The following is a 17,236-nucleotide window of genomic DNA, read 5'->3' as shown; positions in this document are numbered from 1 at the left end:
CAAGAGCGAGACTGCAGCAGCAACTGTGGCTGCCACGCATCATTACACTTACATCTGTCGTAGCAGTGCGCTGTATAGATATACCGTCTAAACAATATGTAGTTCAACACCTGAGGCTATAGCTTGGCATGTTTACACCTGATACCGGTCAATCGTTTATCACTTGGCTTGTCCCGGCCGTCGACCTATACAAGCTGCCGAGAGCCTGTCAGTCAGCCACAGTCTAACATACTCAGAGCCCGTGTACTTATACCAACACTGTCTGGATATATATATATATATATATATATATATATATATATATATATATATATATATATATATATATATATATATATATTATATATATATATATATATATATATATATATATATATATATATATATATATATATATATATATATATATATGTATATATATATATATACACAGCCGCGTCGCGACATGACAGCGTCATATATGGGAATGGAAAATAGAACAGTGCGTCGCAGGCATGAAGCTCACGCGACAACCCTCCAATTTAGATGTGTCATTGTGATGCGTATATATAGCATGTGCAACACGCGGGACGTGGCAGCTCCCCCATCTATACAACAGCGAAGACTAATTTTCGTTGAACAAGAGGGACAAGGTGATTTCTTTCGTATATATATATATATATATATATATATATATATACACACACGTCTGGGAGGGTCACCCCTCTGAACGAGTTAATTGTAACTGAAGGCTTGCAGCTTTAAAATCGCCGTATACATTTAGCATATTGCGCTCGACCTACTTACGTCAATTGCGCACTCAGGCCAAACTGCGTTCGCATGCGGGTGTACAGTGCAGCTGTTTTCCCGTTTAGCGAACTCTTTCGGAAGAAGCAAGCATGCGAGTATGTCGCGTCTCCTTCAGAACGAACAATGAATTAATTACACAGACTTCACAGAATAACAACAGTGGCGTCACAGCTTCTGGTTGAAAAAGCACATTCTCATTCATCTTCTGTTACCTATATCCCAGTTCACCTTCATGCCTGTTATCGTTACTGCAGGATGTACAGCCGCATTCATTGGTGCCATGATATATAGCTCATTTAGCTAGAACGTGAGTATTTTGTCCGACCACGTCTCTCTCTTGTCGTGCAAGCGTGCGTTCAAAGGCTAGGGAAAACAAAAGTGTGCAACAGCTTTTATTCTTTGTTGTCCTTACATGTGTTTGTCGTGTTGGCATCTTTCAAACTTGTTGTGAAGAAAAAAGAAAAGCGAGAAAAAGAAATACTATATAATGAAAAATAAAACTTGCTAGAATACGAATCCTCTGTTTTCATACGCCTGTGCCTTTTTAATTCCCATCACAAGCGGGGCATCGTCGTGCTCGTGAACCCATGTATACTGTATACTTCACGAAGCGCATGCAGGCAAGGCACGAGGCCATAACATCGATCGATCACTCACCGGGATGTCAATATCAGTGTACGCCGATAGGTTATACATATGCACGCGGAAGCGGATGTGACAAATCAAATGACGCAGTTCCCGTGCCAGGGTTATTAGCCTTGGAGTGACAGGTACAAGCGGCTCCCGTGAGCAATCGCGATATAGACGGGATGGCATGCCGAAGTGAAAGTATATACATCCTTCAAAAGCGATAGATCAAAAATGCGGGTTCACCGCGAGCGAACTTTCCACGATGGGCTTCGTATCAAGTGCAGAGTTCCGCATAGTGCCTGTGTCGTCGTTTTTCTGCACGATGTGACGGATGAGACACAGGCCATCCCACGCCGTTTAGAGAAGCATTACGGGGCTCCACGGTCGATAACGTTTACGTTGGTGTGTTCCCAACGCGTATGCGATTCAATGTGAAAGCCATGGCAGTAGCCAGAGTCAGGCGCACATGCATGCATGAGAACAGATCTCTCAGTACGAAAATCTGAACATTAGGAGAAACTCATGGAGACGTAGAGAAATGAAGAAGAAAACGTCGCGTTCGGGGGAAGGATATAACGATGCAACTCCGCGGCATTTTCAATTTATATGCAGCCTCAAAAACCCTGTTGGTAACATTGCGAGAAAGTCGCTAAATTTAGCGGGATTTCAGTCACCTTAACGACAACTCTGAAGTCCTAGCCACTATTCTAGTGACATTTCTTAATGACGTAAATAGTCAGTGAATTGCCATGGGTAAACTTCATCAAGGGACTTTGACTAAGTCAAATGCCTCGTCTCCATTTTAACCCAGGGAGGATATATATATGCGCCTCATTTTGCCGTCATACTTCTAAAGAAGTACTGCATTGTTTAATCATTCGCTGAGACACTTCGAACCATTAACACGAAAGGGTTGGGGAGCAGCCTCTTACCGTGTCGAAGAGCTGAAGCGACGGGTGGAAGCGACTGTGGCATTCCTGATACGTGGTCACGTGCGCGAACTATACTGACGCTACATTTCCTTATGACAGTCGCGATAAATGCACCGGAAAGCCACAGAGACCAGGTTCATATACCAAGCCAAATTTGTAGCCATAGTAGCTTGTACTTAAAAGATCTATATTGCACATTACCTGTGTGCGTTTCAGGGCTTACCGAGGCAAGAGTGACAAAATTTTTGAAATAGAAGTTTTCTCGGAGAATCGTGAAAGAAAGCATACAACGCTTGTTATAGCTATATATAGCTAGATTACAGTATACGTAGACGTCACTTACAAAGAAAACATTCCAATTGCAAGCCAAAATCAAGTGACGTGCCATCCCAAAGAATGCAATCTTCAACATAAAAGCAAGAAATTCATCTATGGAACTTGCTATTCTAATGAAGAGCAAAAACTAGGCGCTGAGGACGAAGCGAAATTCATATAGATATATTCAATCCCGTGTAATTACGGTTAATACACTTTATGCGTAAGATTTATGAGGCTACCTCATCGCCTGGGTATGCATATATACATAGTGCAACAAAGTATAGCGCACTGCCAGAACGCGAATGTGTGCAAATGAACTGTGTGCTGAAGTGTGCGGGAGAGAGGGAAGAGAGAGGGGGTATAGTGAATTCAACTTGGAAGCCCTCACGCGTACATCATCTTGCTACGGTCGTCCATTCATAATATATAATAGAACACTTAGATCCCTCACTGCTAAAATTATTAAAACACAACGCGTAGAATTACACATTATAATAACAATGCACATTTACGTACATAATGTGTGTAGACGTCTAGAGTCGCAAGAACCTATAATCAGACACGAATTACACTGTGCTGAATGAATCAGCTTAAGAGAGATAACATGAGCACAATATTTGGACAAGCACTTTTAATATACGAGTTCTCATTGGCTTGCATGCGATGCATATAACAGAACATGTCCTGTTCAGTTTAAACTGTACGGCAAAATTAAGGTTAACTACAAAACACAACCGGCAATTGTACAGTGGCATTCACAACGCGATTTCCTCTGTCTCCAGCTGTAAACAGCTCCTTTCAATAGCATTTCGATCTATAGCCAAATGCCACGCAGCCAAAATTTTCGGAGGTAACGACACTGGATGAGGCTCCAACCTTGAAAGCATTTCCTTGTGCCCGAGGAAAGGTGTCAACGATGAGGAGATCGTGCCAGCAAAGCGCGCCGTGACCACAACCCACGCGAAACACGAGCCAGCCATCTTGGATCGATAACAGCGGAGCATCCTCCCGCCTCGCCCGTCATGGCGCGTGGCACGGGGGCATATATACGGTGGGGGCGCCGGCTGACTTAGGCAACGGCAGCGTGCGCAGAGCAAAAGCGCCATGTTTGCACACCTCACAAGTACAGGTTACGTGAGAACGATTAAGCCGCATCGTTTTTTGAAGCTGCACAGTTCTCATCCCTTATTCGACAGCTCCTCGATGCGTCTTAACCGAACGTTCAGAGCGCACTCGCACTGTGATGCAGCTGTTATTATCGACGCACTCGACAAAGCTAAGAAAAAGCATTTTTTTCCCCGTTCTGTATTGTAGACAAAAAAATACGTTCAAGACTATCTTTGCAAGTCTTGTGAGATGTTATCGTGCCTCTTTCGTTAACCGTATGTACGGTGCGACTCGCATCCTGATTCAAATATAGATATATCCATACCGGAGTATAGCTTGGTTGCGTTCGCCGTAACAAATTTAATCTGCAAGTGACACGCGATGTACCACAAGAAAATCAGGGTGCGCATTCACAAAACGTCACTTTGCAGAAAATCGCTTCCCGACTGGTCGGCGTTCGGGCGCCTGCCACTCATGACAGACATTATAGCATGGCATAAAAAAGTCGATCCGCGCCGACATGGCTAATCGTGGAGGGCACTTACATATTATAGGAGACGTTTTCTGTGAATGCCAGCCCTGGATGACAATAGCGTCGGCATGATGCGAAATCACAACACCACAGAGAAAGTAAAAAGAAATGACATTTTTATGCGCCCGATTTGACATTGAATGCATGAGCCACTCGACGTCAAGCGATCGGGCGCGCTGAACATGCTACACGCGCTCGTATATAGCTTTGAACGTCCGGCCCCCTGCTGAATCGCGTCAATTCACAAATACTGCGAACATGGAAACGGACACATACGCGTTCTCATTTATCTCGACTCGCCCGCCACTCAATTTGTGCACGCCGACAGTGAATCACATGCATTACACGCGTTCCCCAAAACCAACACGGTATCGGAGCTATCCGGCGACTGTGTATACCACGCATCGATGCGGCAAATCAGGGGAGCCCGTAGAACTTAAATGTGGAATACATATCAAGGAAGACGAAAACACAGAGCCAAACGCAGAACACGCGGTTGACTATGTATATATATATAGCAACTTCAGTTCGTTGTCAGCTCAGAATGCAAATTGCCGACTGTAGTTTTCAAGTTTGCGATGTGTTTTCAATATATATATATATATATATATATATATATATATATATATATACACACACACACACACACACACCCGGTGTTCCTGCGAGAAATTTTCGCTATTTTTTGAAAAGTGCCTGTGGCAGACAGCACAACTCTAGTCATTGAGCTGCTGGTCCAATCGAAGAGGGGGAGCCATACCTCGCCCGAGAAATGGAAATGCATAACGAATAATTATTAAAAAATGCTCATTTCTTACTTAATTTACAGCATAAATTGTAGATTGCGAATCGTAGCCAGCGAGTTTGCAAGGCACATCCACTTGGAGCGGGCACGAAGGATGGTTTCGATATAAGCGCAGTCAAGCTTGAAGTAAAGATGAACTGTCGCTCCACTTGCCTTTTGAGGAAAACGCCATCTTATGCATTGAAGCACGAAAGTGAATGGGACGACGTCCATGTATTTAGTCGCCATAATTCTGGAATTAAAATCTCGAAACTGGTGACATTTTGAAAATTCGTTTCATGTGGATACGCCTTGGAAACTCACCGGCTAACATTTGTAAATTGCAATATGCGCCATAAAGTAATTAAGAAGGTAATTAGCGATTTTCGTTAGATAGTCGAGTATGGATATATATATATATATATGGACTTGTATAGCTCAAAGTTTAGAAATTAGCTGTTCGCCACAAGCGAGCTTTAAAAATTGGTTAAGGTCTTCGTAGAAACACCCAGTATGGGCAGTTTCTATATAGATGCCTATAGATATCCTTGCGGCAACACCTGATACAAGATAGAGCGATGGCATATTTGGCGTGACACACGTGAGATAACATTACAGAAAATATTTGTAGTCTAAACTTGAGCGTAAAACTAAAACTAAACTTGAGCGTAATTTTGTCCCAAAAGCACAATGTGATTATGAGGCATGCCTTAGTGGGGGACTACGGATGATTAATTTTAACCAGCAGAGGCGAAGTTGTCTACCGGTCACCGTCGGGGATATCACTTTCAGATGCGCGTTCATTGGATAAGGCAGCGGACAGCACGAACTGCCGTTCCATAGGGTTGTTGCGCTGAACGTTACTCCACGCAAAAAAAAAAAAAAAGTGGCAAATATGCCCGCAAGTGATTGACCGAGAATAGGGCACTCGGCGCATGTTTCTATATAGAGTATTCTGGATCCGAATTCGCGAAGCTTTTTTTTCGTACAAGTGTTCAGTGCCGTTGGCCGGACAACTTCACTAATATGGTATGTCCAGAGCTGGATTGGCCGGTATTCGTTCTTAAGAACTATTTCAACGTAAGAGTGTTTTTCTGAATATACGGGCCCCGTGGAACCCTCTCACACACGGCGTGCCGCGCTGCCCATGCGAGAGAATGCAGCTGTGAAACGCGAGAGTTAAAAAATAAAAGTCGAAAAAAAAATTCGCACTTATTTTTTCCACAATAAAAGACTGATGTTCGTGATGTTCTCACGCAGTAAATGCGCAATTCAGACCGCGGCCCCGTCATCTATAAAACGAACACGTTGCCGTCGCTCGTGACAACTTCCGGGGTGTTTGGTGTAAATGGTAATGAATGGCCGCCTTTCATATCTTCACACTTGCACTGACCTCAGATCCAAATGAATTAAAAAAAGAGAAAGTCTCTTTAAAACAAACTATAGATGTGATGAATTGAAAACGCTCGGAGTTCGCACAAAACGCCTGTGCTTTCTTGCCACACGATTACAGAGGGCGCGCACTTCACAGTACTATGTAGTGAGACGAGAACTGCATGATAAGGGTTTGAGCAAAATGATGCTGCGCTGACGCATCATACTGGGCTGCTACCTACTGTTTATTAAAAAAAAGGAAAGAAAAAGAGGGGGGGGGGCGATCGAGGACACCGAACGGCGTAGGATATGCTCACAAGCACAAGAACGAGGGATATATACAAGGAACGTGTCTACATATATTACTCTTAAAATGTTACGCCTTTTAGCGAAAAATTTTAGCCTCCACAACAACAGTTACCATCCTTTTCCTCCATATTTCACCTCTGTTAATGTTCTTTACTGTCTCGAATTCCATAGGAACAATAGCATTTTCGACAGGAATGTATACCAGGCACATGACGCTATATAGAGGAAGCAAAAACACGGACGATTACAATCGTCGTTTGCGGGCTGTACAGCATCAGATTGAACAGAATTCTATGCGTGCACTGAGACCGAAACGCTAGTGGCACCACGAATGGCGGAAGGAAAGTGCGGGAGAGGGTGAACCTGGAAGACCAGAGGCGATTGGTTAAAAACGTAAACTTAATCGCAGATACGCGACAACGCAAGCAGCAGTAGTACTACGCATGGCTTGAGGCAGCGACAACAATGCGACAAATAGTGTACGCAGTCCAATATCGCGGAAGTCCCCTTCTCGTGCTTTATAATCCGCACCGGACCACTTATAAGGGCGCGCACGCAGCTTGTTATCGTGAACGGTTTTCGCATTTGCCTTGCGATACAGTGCATACGTTAGTGCAATGACGTCAGAGAAGTGAAACCAACAGGAAGGAGAGTTCAGCTCTGTTTTACACAAGAGTTCCTTCACGCTGTATACGCAACGAAGGAACGAACGCGACGGAAAAAAAAAAAGACTGACGTGCAGGGATGCTTTATAGTATACGTCATTGCGGAACATGCACGAAATTACGCATGCATGCATGTATGCGCTGGCTGCTACTCACTATAATGAACAACACTGCGAACACAGCACGCCGAATCCGCGTGTACATATATACCAAAACAGGCAACAGCTGCTGTACGTGCATGCAGACTATATATTTCTGGGACACAAGTGTTAAGCGCACTTTCCGCACTTTTGCACACGGTGCTCTGCAATATGCGACCGACGACGCGCTGTGTCAAACAGACAGCATTGCAAAAAAATTATGCATTCAAGACGACGCTTGCGAGCGGCGAATTTTGGAATCCAAATCACAGCAAGGTGCACTTTGGAGACAAAGGAATAGAATGGAACCAAGAAAAAGCGTTACCAGCGCAAACCGATTTAACAGCATGCATAAATGCACATATGCTTTTCACAACACGCATATATCTTGCAACCAACTCAGACAGTCGCCCAGTGCAAACAAATATATGAGGCATTGGAAGCGCTCGTGCGAAGGAAACACTTTTATCGAAAAAAGAAAGAAAGAAAACGGCTCGAACTAGTTGTGTACGCGCATGCGGTCGTGATCAAAATTACAAACACCGAATTCATTTTTTAAGCAAAGATTATACACTCGTGATGTGTGAATTCCAACGTGACATCGTAACATGTAACAAGAAGCGTTCCCGTCGAACATTTCGTCTCATCGAACACACTTATTAGAGGACGTGTATTTAGATACTACGGCATTTTGAAGGCAATTTGGATGTCCCCTTCCGTATTGCTTGAGAGGGTACAGTGCCATATATAGTTACATTCGTCTTTAGTATATATATACGTAGGGAATAGAGACACGGATTTATTACATGATCTACACGAGCTAAAACATTATGAAGAAACACGAGGAACTGCAGGAATGCAAAGAAAAAAACGTATGAAATTAGGCACGCAAGACCTCCCGCGTAGAACTTCGTCCTCGGCAGCGGGAAGACGAGACGGACCGTATACCAGAGGGTTGCACATGTTCGAGAAATATATATTATGCATGCACGGACGCAATCGCCGTTAGCGTCATTGATAGAACTAACTGTAATGACAACCTTAATGTTTAGGAGCGGTAGAGTGTATATATATAGTACACACGAGGAAATCACGTTCACTCCGTATGGAGACGCGTGAGAATCGTTAACCGTCGGGCTTTCCTCGTCGACACGTACGGGGCTTAAAATGCAGCGTTTGGGATAATTAACAGGCAACTTGCGTCACAAGGCTCGCGGGAAGCACAACTCCTCGGCCATCAGAAGCGCACGCATTCGGACTGGTTGGTTCTATTAATTGACTGGAAACAACGCAAAAGAACAGGACACGAGAGAAGGGACAGTCAACAGCGCGCGCTCGTCGGTTTACATGGTGTATAGTTATTTGGCAAAGTTGTGCTTTTCAAAGCAAAGAGCGCTCTCAATGAGGATGTAGTGTATACAGAAAAGCATCTGTATGTAAAGAGTTAAACGGGGCATGCATGCAAGCAAATCTCGAAAACAGGATGAATAATACACGCAATTACTTTCAACGCCTTGTTTGCTATCTGACGCTTCGAAGGAGCACTTGCCTTGAAGAGAAACTTGAACTAACCACCAGGCGCAAACTCAAGTTTTTTTTTTTTTGTACTTCTTCTCATCAAATTCACAATCTCAATTGCGGATCCTAATCAATGGGAGAGCCACTTCTTGCACGCACACTATAGCTCACACCAGCTGCTGCATCTTGCTCACTATGTATAGTGCCTCTAAAACGTGCTCGGGATGATCAGCCATGCAGAGCTTCGTCGAAGGCCCCATGCATCCTTGTACTACAAAAGTGACAAGGTCGGCACGCAGCGGTGTCACACATTTTTTTCAGAGCTACCGCACGCGTGGCAACCAAGGACTATTTCCTGCCCGTACGGCGAGGCTCGTGTATGAGTACTGTACTCACAACGGAATATACGCTCAACTAGAGGGGCTGAGAAGCTGTCTCCCTTGCAGATATTACAAGTCACCAAAATTGCAGCAAGGGACCATCTCCATACATTCCGTGGCAATGAACTGCGGCGGAAATTATACCAGGACGATGTTAACAAAGACACTGCGAATATACATATCTGATGCATATGAGTCCACCGGATTCAAAACACGGCAAACTCAAATAGTACGCTTGCCATTCAAACCGCGCAGCAAGAATCTATACGCCGAGTTTATCGTATACGCAGAGGAAAATTTCCAACATCGTCAGGGTTAATGGAACGATTTCTATTTCAATACTATCCCCTTTCGCGCTCCCCCTGTACGTTATCAACGGGATCGGCCGGTCGTGAACGGTGGGTGATAAGAAAGTAATAGAATCGAGCGAAAAGAATGCGCGAGTGCATTATACTGCGACCTTGAAGTGGACTAAAAGGCGCTGAAAGATATCAACAGATTGATCGGACGCGGGAATGCACTGCACTGTTTGCATCGAGATAACAGCCCCATGCACGGTGGCCCGTGAGGTCCTCGTCAGTCACGTATACCTGTCTAGTCTTAACAGTAGAATAAAAATGAAAAATAAAGCGTGAATCGACCCGCCCGCAATGCCAACCCACTCGCCGAGCAATGTTGCACACACGTGAGGCTGTGCGCGCGCGCACATGCGCACACACAGGAACAAGAGAGGCCTGCAGCAGCGCGCGGCGCGGCGGCACGACGCAGACAGCTCGACGTATATACACTAAACACACGCGCGCGCGCTGCGGCTGGAAATCGATCCGGCGGCGCGCGCACGGCCGAAGAAGTGGCAGGGCGGGGTCAGGGCCCTCGCTCGCGCCGCGGAAAGCGTCGCGCGCGGGCCGAGCTCCCACATACACTCGCGAACGAGATCGGCGCCGCTGCCTACGTGCAGCCGTCGGATTTCGCGCATGTGCAGGCCGCGATTCTGTCGCTCCGCGGCGGCGGCTGCTCCTTGCTGTTCGATAACCAAGCGCACGCGCAGTCTGCCGTGTACATATACATTCGCCCATACGGAGTGAACGCACGGCTGTCGCTCGTTCCAAAGTCTAGTCGAAACAGCGCCGGTGACGTCGAAAGCAGCTTGAATTCGACCTGATGACGACAACGGTGAGGTGGCTACACACGTGAGAAACGAAGATGTGTGTGTGCTTGCGCTCGCGTTGCATTACAAACATGTGCTACGGCGGCGACTATCAAACCGTCCACTTGGGTACTTATTTTTACTGTAAATCTAACCATGGGAGTGTTAGCCAACGCCACTCAAAGCCATGGTGGGCGGATGTGCAATGTAATTTATTTCATTTTTTTTCATTTTTTTTTGCCCGATGGCGTCACGTAACGCGTGAATTTAAATTAAAAATTAAATTATGGGGTTTTACGTGCCAAAACAACTTTCTGATTATGAGGCACGCCGTAGTGGGGGACTCCGGAAATTTCGACCACCTGGGGTTCTTTAACGTGCACCTAAATCTAAGTACGCGGGTGTTTTCGCATTTCGCACGTGAATTTAGGAGAGCAGCAACGACAGATGCTTGCACCGCGCTATGGTAAGCGGTGAACTAACTAGCGAAATCATCGTCTGGATCGGCGCTAAATTCAACATCCCAACTCACACACTCGTCGGCGAACCATGTCGCATGCGCGAGGCCAGGAGACATACAGTGCGGCGTGTCACGGCCAGTTATAACGAAGGACGCACAGAGGCGAGGAGCTCGCGCGCCTAAGTGGAGATATAGTTTGGTGCCGACACGGCTGCCATTTTAAGGCAGACTGGTATGTTATCGGAAGCGAAAGAGACCTACAGATACGGCACGGGTTCTCGGTGCAAAATGCACGAAGCAGAAACAAGGAAAGACCGGCAGTAAACTTGTCACATATAAGGTTTCGGCTGTCTCGCCGATCCAGCTTAGCGGGGAGATCGACAGGTCGCTCGCCCAAATGAGCGACTCGAATTCTCAAGTTTGCGCTCTTTCCATTCGCCGTTCCCTTACCGCGCTCCGCTGTTGCTCCTATGCGCCTCTCCCATGTTTTGACATTCGCCGCTTATCTAAGTGCAGAGGACAGACTGCCACACAGATAGACGCCGCAAGTCCAAAACAATCAAAAGAAAACGAACACAGTCCACGGCCTCGAGGGACTCGACGCAAGTCGCCGCGCAATTCTCAGCCTGCACTGCCGGTCGGTCAGCTCCTGGCAACGCACGTACAGCCGCGATCAGAAAAATAAAAAATAATAATAAAAGAAAACGTAAGGACAGAAAGGAGGGCAGCCTAAACTGGCAAAGGGCGCACACCGCACCCGCCAAACGCACGGTCCGTCAGGTCTGCCCTCTTTTTCGTTATCTCATTTTCATCGCTGCCAGTTTGTCGCCGCTGTGCCGACGAAAGCGTGCGGCATGCAGCCAGCTCCCCCGCATGCCCCCCCTACCCCACCCCCCTCCCGCTCTTTTTAAGAAACAGCATTTCTCTTCTCTCTCCCTTTCTCTCTTCTTTTTCTCTTTCTCGGAACGACGAGAGCTAGCGACAGAGGCGAAGAGAAGATAAGACGACGTCAGTCGCCTCCTGGAAAGCCGGCTCCACGGCACGAAATCGCTCAGAGCCGCGCGCGGGGAGGTGCACTTCTGAGGCGCGGGCGGCCCACGCGCGGTATGCGCCATCGGGCGAAGAAGCATTACGGCCGAAAGGAGGCGTCGCTCTGATATCACATTCTCAACGTCGGCCTTCTTACACCGGCCATCGGCCACGTAATGATGACGAGAGATCACCGAAGCTATAGTGGCAGCGAAAACTCGGTTAGTCCTACGTAGACCGATGGTTATCTTCTTCGAGCCAGTTCTGCAGCTGTCCGCCCTGACCGAGACGGTTACTGTGCTCCTGGCAGGGTGGCACGCCGCATCTCTTCCTCTTGCATCGAACCGCCTGGTCATCGCGGCAGCGCAGCAAACAATTTACGTTACGTAACAAGCGCAACGTAATACGAAATATCCACGAACCCCATAGCCGCGACCGCCAGAGCATCGCCGGTATGCCGCCGGCGGGGCAGGTGACACGTAACCGTACATATGCATAGAGAGCACCACGCGCGCACCTACATAACACACACACACTCGCCGCCGGCTCTGTCTCACGCCGGGAATTTATATACGCGGTTCTCGCGGGATGTCCTCGCGTCGTCGAGGGCCTTGAGAGTGCCGCCTCGGCTATAAACATCATCGGCCCGCGCCGCGACATCCGCCGAGGGGGCGGAGCGGCGCCCGCTTCTGCGGCGGCAGCCAATAGAGGAGAGACTGCCGCCCCCCGAAAGACAGACGTTCCCTGCGACACAGCACCGCAGTCGCACGCGGATGTTTCACGCACACGAAATGAGTACACGTAACGCCTACAAACGCCGCAGAGAAGGCGGCACAAAGGGTCCGAAACGGGAAAGATGCCAAGAAGTTTCTTTTTCTCTTCTTTTTTTTTCCCCCCAACGAATCGCGACCTTTACGTCCTGCTGGTATTCTGGCTCCCGAATCAGACTTCAACTGCACCGGTGCCAGTATCAGGCGGGGCAGTCAGTAGCCATGCGGCTACCGCCAACGCCACGGAGGATCGGGCAGGTGTTCTTTTCGATAGATTTAGGACGCACGGTTAAAAGACTCAGCGGATGACCAATGCCCTCGTACAACGCCGGGCACTTCAGGTAACCAGAGCGGTGCCTTTACAGGAGACGACCGTTCGGCGGCGCCACGCATCTGGTCAACAGCTGTCTTTCCACGTAAAGCGGACGTGCGTCACAACAAACCACAGCGAAAGGACGTTCGCAGCCGGCAGGTCGCGCTACCAGGTCCGAGACAAACAAGCACCGATGCTGAATTGACATGGGAACATCTCAGTCTCTATACCATAGTGCAGCAACCACCGGAATGCACACACACGCGTGCCATTATGACATAAATTGAAAGGCGAACAGGAAGGTAACTGATCAGAACGCCTGTCATGCGTAAGTCTATGCCATGGAAATGTGACATTCAATCGCTTTGTAGACGATTTCTAAGCATAAAGCAGTTAGAAGTGTACGTTTTGTGGTCCGAGTTAGGCCGTTGTTAGAAGTGCTGCAGGTGAACCGGTCTAGAGACGGAACAACGCACTGGAGTAGTTTCGAATTCTTCGCGTTGGAATTGATGTTGGTACAGTACACACACATAGGCACGAACGCCAACCCGAGGTAACGCCGCAGCATCGCGCGAAACAAGGCTACAACGACAACACAGCCTCCGTGGACTTCGGTCGTGTCGCAACAGCGAGGCGGGGAAGGGAAGTCTTCGCGGAAAGGCCTTGGCGTGGCGCGATTAATCAGCCAGGTGATAGCACAACACAGCGTGGGGCCTCGGCCGATGCCAGCAGCCACTCTTCAGCGGCGGAGGGGCCCCGCCATTCCGTAACAAAGAAAAAAAAAGAAAGAAAGAAAGAAAGAAAGAAAGAAAGAAAGAAAGAAAGAAAGAAAGAAAGAAATTCTTCGACAACAAATCACCGACAACGGAGACACATACAGCATGCACGCACGGGCGCCGTGACACCCGCTTACTCAAGAAAACGAAATGACGCCAGTCTTTCTTATATTAAAAAAAATAATAATAAACTGGGCGCGTGGAACCGTGTACACAGGGTGTATACGGCGTATGCACATATAGACGTGGGCGTCGAGGCCCGCGGAACCAACCCTCAGCGGCAGCAGCAGCAAGAAGAAGCGGCGAGCCACGGCCACGGTGCGGGAAAGCGTCGTTTGTGTTCGGCACGATGTGGACATCTGCGAGGGCACGAACGCGCGCGCCCGGCTCATCCGCTTCGCCTAATAAGAAATTCTAGACGACCTCCGCGCGAGGTTTCGCCGGCCGTTCGTGCAAGGAAGGGGGGGAGAAGTATACCTTCCGCTTTGCTGTACGGCGATCCGTCTTGAGGGAAGCGTATGCAGGCGACTGTGTGCATTGAGAAAACGCCCGATCGCTTCGAACGTCTGTACGTGCTGGGACGCGCAAATCATTTTCCCCGTAATAGATCCCTCGCGTCCGATTCAACTTTCCAACGCATCACTTTCCATTATGCGGCTCATGAAGACGCCCTCCGGAGCTCGGCTGCGGTTGAGAATGCGCTGAACAGGTGGCAAGGCAATAGTTTTACAACAGAAATATATATGTATGCTAGAGCAAACGTAAAACGGGGGCCAAAAAAAAAAAAGAACAATTGTTTGACGAATGCAACTATTCACAAGTTCGGTGCCCATAATACGCGGATCCATCAACGCCGCGGGCAGCTGTATTTCTTTCTTTATTTCGTTTCTGCAACAAGCAGAGGAGCGGCATACCAATATACGGGATTGCGGCGCAACGAAGTGATTAATGTGCAATAGAATAAAGCGAACTTTCTTTATTTTGTTCACCACCGAACCGTACTTGGTATTAACAGTTCCACGAGGACTAACTAATGGGTTAGTTGCATGGTTTCTCGTCACTGTCGCGAGGTAGCGATAAGGTGAAAATACGGCGTTGATGCTCCAGCGCAGTGTCTCAAAGTCTCGCTTTTCTTCTTCTTTCTTTCTTTTTTTTCTAATACCTTTGCACTGCTGCCAAACATACGCTTTGGGGATTCGTGAACAAATCACTAAAGCACCATACTCTGTCGCTTTTGTGCACATGCATGTATAGCATTTAAGGATAGCCATCTTTCCACCAACTATACCTGGGGCATTCACAAGGGGCAATAAACAACCACTTACAACCACTGTAGCAGAGACGCAAATACTGCACACATACAGGCGAGCTGCCGTTGAGTGCAAGTCGACGAGTACACCAGCCTGTCGAGGTACCGGGGAGCCGGATCGACCCTGCGTGCACTGCACACCCCCGGGCCTACCACGCACGTGTCCTGTCAGAGTGCCTCGCCACTGACGCGCCCTCCTGTTTTTTGGGCCCCTCGCCTGACAACGGCACGTGCATGCCGCAGAGTCGCACACGAGCGACGCCAGGGCCGGGACACGACGACGTGGCGGTAAAACCGCAGTCACTCGCCCGATATATAAGGCCCGCAATTCTCGTTCCCATGGCCAGCTGAAAAAGAGCCACTCGTCCGCGTGATTCCGCACCACAGCGTGTACACAAGCCGAGGCGCTCACGCCCACGAGAGAAACGCGTTTTGTGCTGCGCTAAAGTGGGAGGCATTTCCCTTATGCACCTGCGGATTTGTAAAATGATGCGCAATACCCGTCATGCTTCCAGCTCGAACAGCCAGTTGGCCACTACATTTATTCGCAAGACGGAGGGCTCAGGGGGACGTGGAGACTTGAAGCCAAACCCTTACGCGAGTCGTCATAGAAATACTGTCGAATTTCTATTGAGTATGTATTGTTTTCTATACAACTTCCGTTGAGTTCCAATTGTATGGCGTGCACACTATTTAGTTAGGGAAACAGCTAGTGGGCAAACGAGGGATGGCTGTTGAGGCCGGAAACTTGTCCTCGCCAGCGCCATCACGAAGACGAGCGCGCCTTCTCGAGACACTGGCTCCAGGCTGAGGTTTTCCTTATTCGTTCTGACGAAGAATAGCGCGAGAAAACTTCTTCGCGTCCCGTATATAGCCGGCCTCCTATCATCTGGTTCCAAGGGGAGCGCGCTAACGCGGAAGGGCCTGCAACAGGAAAGCTACCACGGGACGTCTTCATTCTCGTCTGTCTCCGTTCGTAAACGACGAAAATGTATATACGTTGACGTACCGACAGCGGTAAACGCCACTTCGACAATAAACAACAACAACAACAATCGCTGCCATACGTCGTTAACCTATTTCTCCAAACATCTTCGCAAGCGCTCTGCGGTAAGCTTCATCAATACAAAACCAAACACAACTACTGAATATAGTATACAGTATAAATTACTATAGTCGCGTACAGCTTAAGAAGGCAGGAGAGGCCCCTCCCAGATGAGCGAAGCGCGGCAGCCGTTTGCCTCCGCGACTAAAGAAATAGTCCCGCTGACGCGAGTCGGTTCACTTCGAAACGGTTTCGTTCGAAGCGCAAGCTGCCATATTCTCCGTCGGCGGAGTCACCGGCCGTCCGACGTGCATTCCTAGGTACGTATATATAGGCGTTTAAATCTTATATAAACGGGGGTCTTTTATTTCGTTCTTGTGGGCACGCGGCCATAGCACTCGAAAATCGAACACATGACCTTGCTTGTGCTCAGCAGCGGCACCGCGGCCAGTATCAGCTGTCGTTTACAAGCCGCAAGAAACGAGAAAAAAAGAAGTGACAGCATTATTTCTTTCACGTCCATCGGAGTAAATGCAGTTCTGATAAAGCTACAACATTCAGACTCTCAGCTTCTCTGAAATTCATGCAGAGCGTGCACCCAAGAGGGTACGCGGTAAAGATCCATCAAAGGGCGAAACTCGGTCAATACCGCGCTCAACACGCGCACTCACGCAACAACGCAATTCACATATACACATACACACATTACACAAATTACAGAGAGAGAGAGAGAGAGAGAGAGAGAGAGAGAGAGAGAGAGAGAGAGAGAGAGAGAGAGAGAGAGAGAGAGACGAGTATAGATGAAAATATGAGGCGAGTCATACACCAGCCACATGAGGCATTTTCGATCGCCATCGAGCCCGATCGGGATCAAATTTATCCGCGATTGGCTCCTTTGTGCAAACTGCA

At 48.0% G+C, this 17,236-nt stretch overlaps 1 protein-coding gene across 2 annotated transcripts in view; it reads right to left on the bottom strand.

The window, feature by feature from the left end:
- Positions 1-17,236, bottom strand: part of rg (A kinase anchor protein rugose) — a 342,944-nt gene that overhangs the window by 111,347 nt on the left and 214,361 nt on the right. The gene's annotated exons all lie outside the window — the stretch shown is intronic.

Source organism: Dermacentor albipictus, chromosome 3, assembly GCF_038994185.2.
Source record: "Dermacentor albipictus isolate Rhodes 1998 colony chromosome 3, USDA_Dalb.pri_finalv2, whole genome shotgun sequence".
Classification (NCBI taxonomy): Eukaryota; Metazoa; Arthropoda; class Arachnida; order Ixodida; family Ixodidae; genus Dermacentor; species Dermacentor albipictus.
Note: the sequence above shows the minus strand (reverse complement) of the source record. Positions and strands in the feature narration are given on the sequence as shown.